Source organism: Halichoerus grypus, chromosome 9, assembly GCF_964656455.1.
Source record: "Halichoerus grypus chromosome 9, mHalGry1.hap1.1, whole genome shotgun sequence".
Lineage (NCBI taxonomy): Eukaryota > Metazoa > Chordata > Mammalia > Carnivora > Phocidae > Halichoerus > Halichoerus grypus.
Window position 1 is genome coordinate 108,709,225 of NC_135720.1, and position 13,425 is coordinate 108,722,649.

The window sequence follows — 13,425 nt, forward strand, 5'->3', positions numbered from 1 at the left end:
CAAGCTGCTGAATTGTTTTCAAAAATGTCTGCACCATTATACATTCCTACCGGCATTGAATGAAAGTGCTAGTCACTCTGCAACACCAACTCTTGGTATGATCAGCTTTTTAAAACTGTAGCCATGGCATACATTTGTAGCGGTATCTCACTGTGGTTTTAATTTGCATTTCCCTAATGGTGTTGGACATCTGTTCATGGGCCTATTTGCTATCTATATATCTCCTTTGATGAAATGCATGTTCAAATCACTTTTAATTGGATTATATTCTTATTGAGTTATGAGAGTTCTTTATATATTCTAGGCATCTTTTATCATATATGTGTTTGCAAATATTATCTTAGTCTGTGGCCTTTTCATTTTCTTACAGTGTCTTTCAAAGAGCAGACTATTTAATATTTATGAAGTCCAATTTGTCAAGTTTTTTTTTCTTTTATGGCTCATGCTTTTTGTATCTTAGGAAATCTTTGCCAAACTCAAGCGCACAAAGATTTTATCTGTCCTGTAGAAGTTTTGTAGGCTTTATGTTTTTACTATTATATAGTCTATTTCAAGTTAACTTTTATATATGGTGCAAGGTATGGGTTAATGCCCAATTGTTTCATTATCGTTCCTTGAAAAACTTTCTCCACTTAATTGCTTTTCAACTGTTACTGAAAATCAATAACATGTGAGTCTTTTCTCTGTTTTGTCCCACTGATCTACTTGTCTAAATTTTTGCCAATTCCAAACTATGTTGATGGCTATAGTTTTATAGTGAATCTTGAAATTAAATGGTGTAAGTCCTCCAACTTTGTTCTTGTTTTTCAAAATTATTTTGGCTATTGTCACTTTGTTCTTCCATATAAATTTTAGCATCAGCTTTTCCGTTTCTAAATAAATAAATAAATAAATAAATAAACCTGCTAAAATTTTGGGATTGGGGGATTGTGTTGAATTTAAGATACCAATTCTCCTTAAATGGATCTCTAACAATCTTCTGATTCATGAACACAGTATCTCTCTGTATTTTATTTAGGTCATCTTTTTTATTTCTCTCACCACTCTCTTACAGTTTTAAGCATAGAGCAAATATATGCAAGGTTTATCTATAAATATTTCATGAGCTTTTTTGGTGCTATTATAAATGGCATCTTTTTAAATTTCTAGTTCATTGGCAGTATATGGAAATAAAATTGATTTTTGTATATTCACCTTGTATCTTCCAACCAGGATAAATGCACTAGGAACTTATTTTTAGATTCTTTGGGGTTTTCTATATAGATAATCATGCCATCTGCAAACGGTGTTATTTCTTTTTAATTATTATGTCTTTTATTTCTTCCTTGCCTTGTTGCACTGGCTAGACCCTCCAGTGTAGTGTTGAATAGGAGTAGTTATTTTCCTCCCTTTGTATATACAAGGTTGATAGATGATAAATCTAAGTATAAAAGAGCTCTTTTGATGAATACAGTAAAAAAAAATCAAAATAATGAGAGCATTTTGTTACAGTTAAACCATTGGCAGCTTTTGCTTTTGCAGTGGCACCTAATATAATGGTGTATTTTACCACCGATGGTGTCAGATACAATGAAATATTGCGGCCACGTTGCATATTCACAGACTATGATGTGAATAGTATCTTGGAGTTACATAATGTTGAGGCCCTAATACTAGGTTATGTATTCCTAGGGGCTTCATAGTTTATACCATTACCTCTAAAATCATTTCATTTAATTGAGCACAGGGTGTGCACCTTAAGCCTGAGCCAAGTCTACTACTTGGTGTTCCCTAAGGCTAGAGATGGCTGATGAGCCAGACACATCTACTGGGTGTTGACCATGGTACATTTGATTAGGTAACTCTCAATACTGTGAAGGGTCTGAGATTTTACCTTACTTACAAGCTAATCAATTAGTCTGGCATAGTTTGATGGTTGCTTCCAGAAGGCACAGAATGCTTGGACAAGAGATTTTATTACTACTAGCACAGCAGGCAATATGAGCTCCATGTTTGCATTGGTTCCCCTTGCCCACTGAGTGCCATGGGACAATGCAGGGCTGGGCCCAGGTGACTGCTGAGCCCAAAACAATTTTATGTCACCCCCCCCAAGAAACCCCAAACTTAGGAAACTCTAGTTTTTAAAGGGGCTGCAAGCAAATGTGTTGAACCTTTGCCTCAAAGGGAGACATTATCTTTATTATGCTGGACACCAAATAAATGTGTGCTCTATTATGGAGGGAGACACTATTTCCATCTTTCAAGGATGTTGGTAGGACACCAGTTAGAAGATAGTCCCGAGTACTGTCAGTGCCTTTGCTCAGATGATGCGAACCATAGAGAATTGTGTTCCAACAGTAATTCAGTCTCAGTTGTCACCTGGGAAAAGTATTTGAGTAGAGGGTAATGATGTCACTGAGTTTGTCCCCAGCTGTCATAGTCTTCCTATATGTTCAAGAAACCTTTCTTCCTTGTCTAGACCCACAGTTTGACTACATTTCCCAACTTCCTTTGCAGTTAAGTATGGCCATATGAATGAATGGACCAATGAAGCATGGATGGAAATGATGTTGCCATCTCTAGACATGGCCCATAAAACCTCCTCACACAATTCTCTATGCCCCCTCATTTGCCACCCTTTTCCAACACTGGTTGGATGCAGAGAAAGGCAGTGACGTCCTATGATGGAAGTCAATTGGGTCTTTGAATAATTATGGAGAGCAGAGATTCTCCTCCTCCTGCCCCAATATGTATCGAATTATAACATAAATGAAAAACCAGTGACTTCTTAGCAGCTTGACAATAAAAATTCATCAGTTATAGAACCTAGCAGTACATACTCTAGCTAAATACATCAGCCTTACCTTCATGCCACCCCCAACTTAAACTCCTCCCTATTACATCAGGCCCAAGGGGATACTAGTTTACCTGTTATTTTTTAAATAGCCCTCTATTAGATGTTAACATAAGAGAGTCTTTCAACCTTATTAGCTATGAACATAGTATAATTTGTGTAATTTTTGGCAGCACATGGTGCCACCATCCAGTGGTACGGGGTGCAAGGTTGGGGGCATCTAAAGGCAAAGGGTCATTCACATCACAGAGCAGGTCTTGGTTACTAACATCACGTAGGTGGGAGAGATGAGCAGGGGGGAAATAGTGTGTGCTGCATGTATTAACAGCTTTGAGACCTCCACTGGGCCTCCCAGAAGTCCCCGTTAGTGACCAAAGCTAGGTCAAGGGGACCCAAGGAACATAGGCTACATGTTCTTCCCCACAGCCCTTTTTATACTTCAGAGTCCTGCCTGCTACCTGTTTTAAGACTTTTTTTTTTTTTTTTAAGAGCAGTTTTAGGTTCACAGCAAATGCACGGGAAACTAGAAAACTAGAAAAACTTCCCATATGCCTCCTGCCCCCTACAACTTCCCTTATTATCACCATCTCACACCAGAGTGGTACATTTGTTACAAGTGATGAACCTACATTGATATATCATAATTACCCAAAGTCCATAGTTTAAGTTATAATTCACTCTTGGTGTTGTACTTTCTGTGGATTTTCATGTGTTTACTTGCCATCTGTATATCTTCTTTGGGAAGATGTCTATTAAGATTTTTGGCCCATTTTTAAATTGGGGTATGTGTTTTCTTACTGAGTTTTAGGAGTTCTTTATATATTTTGGATAACTGTTCTTTATAAGATATTTCTTTCACAAATATTTTCTCCCAGTCTGTGGCTTTTCTTCTCATTCTTTTAACATTGATTTTTGTAGAGTAGAAGTTTTTAATTTTAATGAAGTCTAGCTCATCATTATTTCTTTCATAGATCATACCTTTGGTGTTGTATCTAAGTCATCTATGGCAACCATAGTCCTACTCAAGGCCTCTTAGGCCTTGTCCTATGTTATCTTCTAGAGTTTAGTTTTACATTTTATACTTAAGTCTGTGACCACCTGTTTTTGTAAATCTGTATTTAACACAGCCACACTTATTCATGGACTTATTTTCTGTGCTGCTTTCATGCTACAGCAGCAGAGTTAGTATCAAATCAGACTGTCTGACCCACTAAACCTAAAATATTTACTCTCTGGTCCTTCACAGAAAAAGTTTGCTGATCCCTGGTGTGAAGCCTTCATTAAATTCATTGCACATATGTAGAAACTGAGGTTCTATATATTTAAATAACTGGATTTAATTTAGAACATGTCAGTGGTTGAGCCAGCTGGTCAACTAGGACTTCAAATTCCATCTAAGTCTTTTTCCACTTGTCCATTCTATAGAAATTCTGTGCAGATCTCCTTAGCTCAGAGTGTTTGATTAAAAAAAAAAAAATAGTGTGTTGGATCTCTAACATCCTTCCTTTCCATTCTTACTCTCCCAAGAGCCAAGGTGGCCTAACCCATCTTTCCCAGAGCCCTTTGTTAAAGGGAAGTGAAGTGGTCTCAGTTATATGGACTCAATTTTGAAGGCAAAGGGGATGGGGCCAGTAGCCCTCAGGGGCCCTCCTGAACAAAGAGCCCAGCTGGACTGATATTTAGGAGACATGACACCCAGGGAGATGAAACCCCAGGGACATTTCTCAGATTTCTGAGGCTAGTTTGGGCTTTTATATATTTACTGTGTTGCCATCAAGCCCACTATAACTTGTCACATGTGATTCCTGATGTGTTTATTTAGAAAATAGAACCCAGGAACCCCCTTGTACTCACTGTCTCCCTCTGAATTTTAAATGCCAATATTTCACCCTCATCTTTCTCATTAGCTTTTTTCTCTAGCTCACTATATCTTGCTCGCTCTCTCCTATGTGTGCCCCCCACCTCCCTCTCCCATCCCTCCTCCTCTGAGTTCATCTGAACATTCAGTCCCTGAAGCACTCCATTTTATCCTAATCTATCAGCTCCCTTCCAGATTCCCTTCTTTCCCCATCCATCACTTCAACTACTCTATTACCCTCAACTCAGATCTTGCCCAGTTGTCCTTACATGTACCTGGCAAACCTCCAACTTTGAATCAATCCCATTGTTCACTTTCTCCCCTCCTACCACTAGCTTACTCTGAGCTTCTGGGGACAATCATAAAACCATGAGGCATGAAGCCACTACAAATTTCTCTGCTCTACACTCATCAGAACCCCACCTCAGCACACGCATACCTTCTTTCAACTGCTGCTTCTCCCCTTTCCTCAGAAACAAACTATGGTACACATTTGTTGGTTGATTTCTCAGCATCCACTCCTCCTTCTCCTCCCCAAATCACCCAGCCTTTCCTTTGAGGAAATTCCCTGTCCCCATTCCCAATGATACTGTTTGGGTGGGTTTGACCTCATTTCTGTTTCTAGGGAATAGGCCCTGATGAGCCTAAGCTAATCAGCTCTGTAGTTTCTCTGGCCAGAGTGATTGGTTCATCATGGATGAGCACACCACCCAGTTTGGGCCAATGAGACACCAGGAGACAGTCGTAGGGTCTTCTGGGAAATAAGCGTTCTGTCTCTTCTGCAGGAGCCCCAGAGGAGACCTTCCCTCTCTGGGGGTTGTAGTGTGGGTATGGTGTCTCTAACTGCTGAAACACAGGGACAGGGTGGACAAGATGAATCTCAGCAACCAGGTGGAATCCTGAGCCTCTGGGTCAAACTATGTCTGCATTCAGATCTGCCTTTAGACTGTCAAGTTCTATCAGTAAATTTATTCATTATTTTTAAAGCAGTTTGTGTTGAGCTTTTTATTATTGCCACTTAACTTAAGCCTTGTTCCAAAATTTTACCTCTACCTTCAAATCCCCCATTTCACTCCACCTCCAGCAAATAATCTTTTCTCCTGCTTCAAGGAGGAAACAGAGACCAACTAGCAAGAATGCCATCAGCTTATTTCCTTGTCACCTGCAAGTGTTTCTGAATCTGAACCAATCTTACTCCTTCCTTCTGGTCTTTCTTTCCACCTGCTCAGAAACTCAGCTTCTCCTGTATCTTTGCCTTCTTTCTTTCCACTTCTTCCTTCCACTTGTCTTTCATCCAGTTTAGAGTGCTTCCCAATGTAAAAACAGTCATAACCTTTCTCAACCCCACCTCCTCATGTCCCTGTCTTTATTCTATCCTCCTTTGCCAAATTTCTTGGGGGGAAAATGTAGCAACTTCAGTTGGGGGCATGTTCAAATAGGGATAGGGTTTCCACATAGTATGCAGGTTTGCCTAGGAGAGAGAGAGGTGGCTCAACACAGAGGCCTGTGCGGGAGACACAGATTGGAGCCTCACTGGCCTTTGTTATAATGGAAGCCACTGAAGTTGGTGGGACCTCCCAGTGAGTATGAAGAGTAGGAACAGGAAGAGAATTGAGGTGGAGCTTTGGGGGACATGGATGCTTTGGGGGGAGGGAGTGGGAGAAGGCATCTTTGAGATCATGGCAAATGTTCAGCGGTAAGAGGAAAAGAAGAAAGAAGGCTGTTCCAGAAGCCAAGAGAAAAGCATGCTCCAAGGAGGAAATTGTCAGGCAACTGCTACCAAGAAGTCAAGTATGATAGGACAGAATCATGGGATTTGGCAGTATCTAGAGTTTCAAAGTGGCTGGAACAGAAGCCAGCTTTCAGTCAGGTAGGAGAATAAATGAGAGGTAAATAAAAGAAGGAAAGAACAACTATATGATTTTTTCCCCCTTTCCAACTGTCTTAGTTCAGATTTCTCCAAGAACACACCCTGGATGAGTACTTAGGCACAGTTAGTATATTTGGGAGATGAACCCTGGAAATGCAAGTGAAGTAGGGCAAAGGGGAGACAGGGAAGGGAGAAAAGACAGTAAAGGTGGCACTAATTGGCAAGGCTATGCACCAGGCCTCAGAGTGGTTCCCTGGACATGTATCCACTGACTCCCATGCCCTTTTAGTTAGAGATGCCTCTGGAGGCATCTTCCCCACCAACACTCACATCCTCACACTTGCCAAACAAGCTCCTGTAGCATTTGAGAAAACCCTCAGATTCCAGGTGGGAAGAATTCACTGAGCTTGACCTGAAAACCACAGCTGCTATGAATGTTGAAGTTTCAGGGAGCCTGGGGTAGGGCATCAGCCCATTGTCTGCCATACCAACCCCACCCATGACCCCTTCACCAAGTCACATAGCTAAGGTAATAAAAGAGGGGGCCTTTTGGAATGTAACTCAAAGCAGGCATGACAGAGTAGATAAAAAATGCACTATGCCAGCAGGAGATTAATCCTTGCAGAGGTAGGAGAGGTCTGATTGAGTTGTAGATGAAAACGTTTCCCAGCCCCATGTTCTATTATTAAAATAGGGGCCAAAATTAGGGGCAGGAGTGGGGAGAGGTGCAGATGGTATCACAACACTCTGCCCTTGGATCCTTTGTTGTAGAAAGGTGGGGAGGGATGTAGCCAACCCCTTGTTAGGTCATCTTACTACATTTTTCCTTTTTGACTGAACTCTATATATTCTATATTAAAATGGCCCAATGACTTGACCTTTCTTTTCTTGCATGTACCTGTACCATCATTGTTCCTCAACAATTACTGATCATGTACTGTGTGCTAGGAGCTGGGGAAATAATTTGCCCTAAAGGTGAGCAATGAACCCTAGACCCAGCCAAGAAATGGCTGGCTACAGGACTGTGACCATGCAGTCTTGAAGCAAGCATGGACGTAAGATGACCCAGTAGGCAATGACTCCTCCTCCTTCCCTCTCCACTCTCAGCCCTTTCTCTGAAGGTCAAGGATGGAAGAAAAGCAAGGTGTGCTGGGGAAAGAATAAAACCAAGAGGGCTGGAAGAGACTGGCAGTGCTTTAAGCTGAGCTGAAGTTTGGTGGAGTTGTGAGCAACACGAACAACCTCCAGCTACACCACGTTACGTCTCCCTTCTATTGTATTGTAGAGGCAGAATTGTGAGGGCACATCCATGCCTCCTGGATACACGGTCTGGAGAAGGGGGAAACAGCCAATGAATGAAAAGCCAGGTGACCCAGGGGTAAACTCTTAGGAAGAGTGATCCCTGTGGGTGGCCATAGGAAGTGAACTGAAGAATTGGACACCTGTGATCTTGGTTCTTCCCTAGATGACCTCAGCTTGGTTAGCTTTGACTAATCACTAGCCCCTCACACATTTCTGGGGCCCTTTTTGTGTCTGAAAAAAAGGCCCTATAGATAACAACACACAGGGAAGAAGCACACATATTTATAAAGTTACAAATGCTGGGAAATAGGAAAGGGGAATCATGAGCATTTAGGAGGCCTTAATGGTAGACTTGTTTTAAAAGCAGAGTGGAAGATTATGCCAGGACTGAGGTCTGTGGTTCAAGTTGGAGACAAACAGTTTTCTTATTGTCACACTCTCACACCCACGACTGGGATGGTACCACTCACTGCTCAAGGGCACACTCCTCTACTCCCTTAAACTTCCAGCTGAAGCCCCCTTCCTGCTTGCCTTTCTTTCTCCAGGGAGCAGCCCTGCCCATTTGCTCAGGTGTGACCTTGCAGCTTTTTCCAGGCTCACAATGGCTGCTCCTTCTAGTTTTCCAAGCTCTCTGCCAGTCTGCATGAAGAAACTCAAACTGCAGCTCTGAAATTTTCCTTGATGACCCAGCAAAAGGAGACAGGAATGTGGGAACTGTGTGTTTGCAAGAGAGCAAATCCATTGTAACTTCTCTCCACTCACTGTCCTCCAGAACCGCAAAATGGCTTCAACCCTCCCTGTGAGCTCTTTTGAGGTCTCTGCATTACTTTTTTTTTATGTTCTTGTGCATCCCACATGGGAAATGCCCATTTTTATAACTACAGTGATGAGTAGCCCTGCTTAGGCGTTGGCTGCCTGTTGCACAGGCGTCATGAAGGGTCCGGTGGTGCCAGACATGGATGGGATGAGGGCTCAGAAGATAGATGGCAGATAGACCAATGGATGTCAGAGGTAGGTTGGAGTGGCTGAAAGGCCACCCCCAGATACACTTACTTAGAGAATAGAGAAGGTAGCTAAAAGCCAAGATACACCACAAAGAGTTCAGCAACCAATTCCAATAAAGTAGGTAACAATCCCGAGTGTCCAAAGTGCCAGGCATGACTGTAAGCCCAAGCTCTCTGTACTGACTCTTCTACCTTCGCACACCCCAAGGAAGTCCTGTTGTTTCCTTCTAATTATAAAACAATGGAGGCATAGACCACTACCTTACTCAAAGTCAGCTGGCAAGTGGTGGGAACAAGATCTGACCCAGGCACCCTGGCTCCAGAGCCCATGCTCATAATCACTGCATTTCTACCTTGGAAGGGTTGCAAGCTCCCTGTCCTACAAAGCCTTGCTAGGGGTAAGGGTCCTCTCAGATCGTCTAGAAGAATAAATTGTTCCCTTCCAAGTGCTAGCCTTATACATACCAGGCCAGGTTAGCCCTTACACACTTATAATCTGTACATGTGCTGGAGAACTCTTCCCCTGGCCAAGTGTGCCTTATCATTCTTGGGGTGATATAAAGTATGTATGATTGTTGGGGACACTGTACAGATAGGGCACCATCCTCAGGCTCTGTGTGACAGTACAGCCTTGTCCAAGCACTACTTTCCTGAAGTAAGAACTTTTGAAGCAGAACAAGGGTTAGTTTCCCAGATGTCTCCAAGAGCTACCAACAAGCCCTTAGACCACTGTAGGGCTCATGGTACACCATGCCTATATCCCACCGGGTACCAGAAAGGATTTAAAACAGACCATGCATGGGGTCAATCTATTCTCCTGGGGTAGTCACACAGGGAAGGAAATGAGGGACTAGCACCCAGACTCCACTTTTCTCCCCACTCTGATCTCCTGCCAGGGTTTTCCATTGGACAAACCCAACCAGAAGCCAGAGGGTGAGTTTCACCTCCACGGGTGAGCCTTCTAAGGCCCAGTGTAAGGTGGAGAAGATAGAGAGGGGGTCTGGAGGTACAAAGAGAAGATATCCCCTACCCAAAGCAAAAACTCTGATTTCCTTCTTAGGGTCAGTGTTGCATAGTATATGGACTGCCCCAATCCTCCAAACCTCAAGAGGAAAATAATGTCTTTGATCTTAACCAAGGGAGGAAACAGAGCTGTAGAACTCTATCCTCTTCCCCAAGGAGGGAACTAGAATTAGAAGGGGAAGTGTATACTCTTCCCTCTGATGAAACATTATAAAGATTATTATTATTAAGTTACTTCTGTCCCAATTCTGTATTACCTCATGTCCACAATTATTTATCCATAATTCCAAAATCCAAACTACTTCTGGAAACAAAGTTTTTTCATATTTTGACAGCAAAATATGACCTACTGACACGAACTATTTATAACTATTATTCTACTTAGCAGGAATGCCTATTTTCTTGCAGAACAATTATTTGATTATTGAAGACTTCCCTAGATCCTGTGTTATGTAACATATTCATATACTTTTATACACACATACAGTGTATATAACTTACAGTCTATGACTTTTCAAAACTCTGAAACATTTCTAAATTCCAAAATCTATCAGGCCCCTAGGCCTTCAGATAAAAGATTCTGGACTTATGTTCTCATTCACTTTAACTCCATAATATTCTTTAGAAAAGAGAAAGGGAATTTTATGTTCTTCATTTATAATTAATAGACTTTCTTTACTTGGACTTTGACTTGGATACGATATAAAGTTCTTTTAACTCAAAATTAGTTTATCTCCCTGCCCCCTTTTGAATGTTATATACAATTGTGAAAGACAGTAGACTATGGCACAGAATACTAGGAGGATGGAGATGAGCGAGCTAAGGGATGCTCAGAATTTTCTGAACAGACTGAGGGGTATGGTCAGAGTCAAGGGCACTAATGAAGTTAGTGCTTAAGAGCACAGATTCTAGAGCCAGACTTCCAGAGTTTAAATCCCAGGTTCACCACTTATTAGCTGCGTGCTCTTGGGCTTGTTACTTAACCTCTTGGTGCTTTATCTTATATTTTAATAATACAATCAAATCCCATTTAATTGATTTTTCACAACCACCATCCTGTGAAGTAGGTAAGACAGGCAAGTTTCCCACATGAGGAAACCAGAGAAGTTGAGTAACTTTAGGGCACTTTCCAATTCTCCACCTGCCTAATTCACAGAGACTTGCCCCTCCCTGACTGCTCCAGGAGAGGAACATGTCACTTGGAGTTTCTTGGCCCAGCCAGTTCTCAAGCAAGCAGTAAGAACTTCAGGGATGTTTCCAGAAATACTAGCCTTTTGATAGTCTTTGTGTTACATCTCCACCCTAATGATTTAACAAACAGCAATTGCACAATCCAGACAGTGAAACCTGATTTTGCTTGCAGAGGGATCAAGACTGAATAAGTGGATTTGATTGTCTTAGGGGAATTAGAGGCTAGTTTCTAGTTTAAAGGAAGAACCAAGAGTGAGTTGCTTTTCTTCTAAATGCATGGGCCTTAACACAGTTAACTTCAACTCCACAGGTGTGAGTAAAATAAAGTCATGTGTATGATCATGTTTTGCCTCCCTAGGCCTGGTGGGAAGGAAAGGAGAGTCAGAGGGGTAGGTGTCCAGACCACTTTCTCTTGTCCTGCCCTCTGCTCCCCTACTGTGCTTTCCATAGACGGAAAGCAAACAGAACCTGGGGGCAAGGAGGCCATGGAACCAATCTTTTAAAGCAGAGCATAGGGCAGAGAGAGGTAGAAAAGGATCCCCCAGGTAAAAGTGGGGCAAATAGAGAACAAACAGCCCAGAATTCCACCAGTCCAGATATCAAAGGGCATCCCTTTCCTGCAGTGGGGACAAGAAATACCTTTAAAGAAATAGTAAGTCCTAGGAAGAATTCACACTTATTAATTATCCATTGCTGTGTAACAAGTCTACCCCACTAGAAACTAGCTTAAAATAACATGTATCTATTATCTCACACAGTTTTGAGAGTCAGGAATCTGACAGTGGCCATCTGGGTGGCTCTGGCTTGGGTATCACATGAAATTGCAGTCATTTGAAGCTTTCCCTGGAATTGGAGGACCTGCCTCCAGGATGGCTCCCTCACAAGGCTGTTGGCTGGAGGCCTTAGTTTCTCACGTCTGTCAGCGGGTCACATCTGTTCCTGGTCATGTTGGCCTCTCCAAAGAGCTGCTCAGAACATGGCAACTGGCTTCTCACAGAGTGAGCGAGTTAAGAGGGAAAGCAAGGAGGGAACCACACTATCTTTGATTAACTACCCTCAGAAGCTTGGTCACATGACTTGCTTGAAGCTGTGTGATGTGTGGCATTTCCATACATCACTTTGCCACATTCCATTTGTTAGAATTCTAAGTTCAGCCCCCAGGTAAGCAGTGGGGAACGAGGTCCATCTTTTGAAGTACGGAGTATTTAAGCTGCGCGCTCAGTGGAAGAGGACGAACTTCCCCGATAGCGGAGGACCATTCTTCGGTCAAGGGTATCCAAGGAGCTGCGCTCCGCTGCTAGAACCTCCAAACAAGCTCTCAAGAATTTATGGGCCTATTTAAAACAACATACACTCAGAAGGAGGTTAGGAGGAGAAATCGTTCGGGGTGATTTCAGAATAGGGCTGAAGGACCAGTTCACAAAAGATCTGGGAAGATCTCAGAAAGCTCTTGATGCCCTTCCAGCCCTCCTCTTCCCCACACGCCAGGGCCTCAGGGCTCCCTGGGAGTTGGGGCCCTGTCAGGATCCATCATTCTGGGCAATCCCTCTGCCTTCTCAATCTTCCCAACTCATTGTTATACCTACCCCATTCCCCTTTATTGCTCTTGGCTACCCATTCTTAGAAAATAGTTAAACTAATTTGAGGTATTCACAGCTTATAATGGACCCACAGATCCCTTACAGGGGTTACCTAATTCTAATAAATTCTCCCCTGGGGGCTTAATAAACCCAAAGGAATCAATCTCTATAATCTATTTCATGTGGGGAAGGGATGATTTCAGTGACACTAGTAAGACATTCCTTGCTCCCAAACAATACTATAACAGAGCACTTTCTTACACATTATATGACTTAATTGTCCCAACAAAAATGAAGACAAGTTTGTGACTACTAAGTGACAAGGAACCTAAACCAGTAGAGAGAAAGTGATCAAATGGCAGAGGTTAAACATGAAGTGTGGCATTGATTCCAGCTTGGGGCTCCTTCATTGAACCTGATCTGTTAGGGAGGACCCCTGAAGCCATCATCCCACCACTATCCCCTTAGCAAAATAGGTAGCCCACTCCAGGAGCCCAGGGAAATAAGGGAGTTGGCATGAATTTCTTTTATTTTCAGTGGTTTGGGGAAGACCAAGGCTCTGTGTAGACACAGAGCAATTATAAAGCACTCTAGTATGCCTCTGGATCTGCAAAAGATTAGGGAATATATATTAAGGCGGCAATTCTCAAACTTTTTGCCAGGAACTACCAAAGATGCCAAATAATTTTTGCTTTTGTGTGTTATATTTATTTGATATCTATTTGGTATATCAATTTAATTTATATTTACCATATTAGAAATTA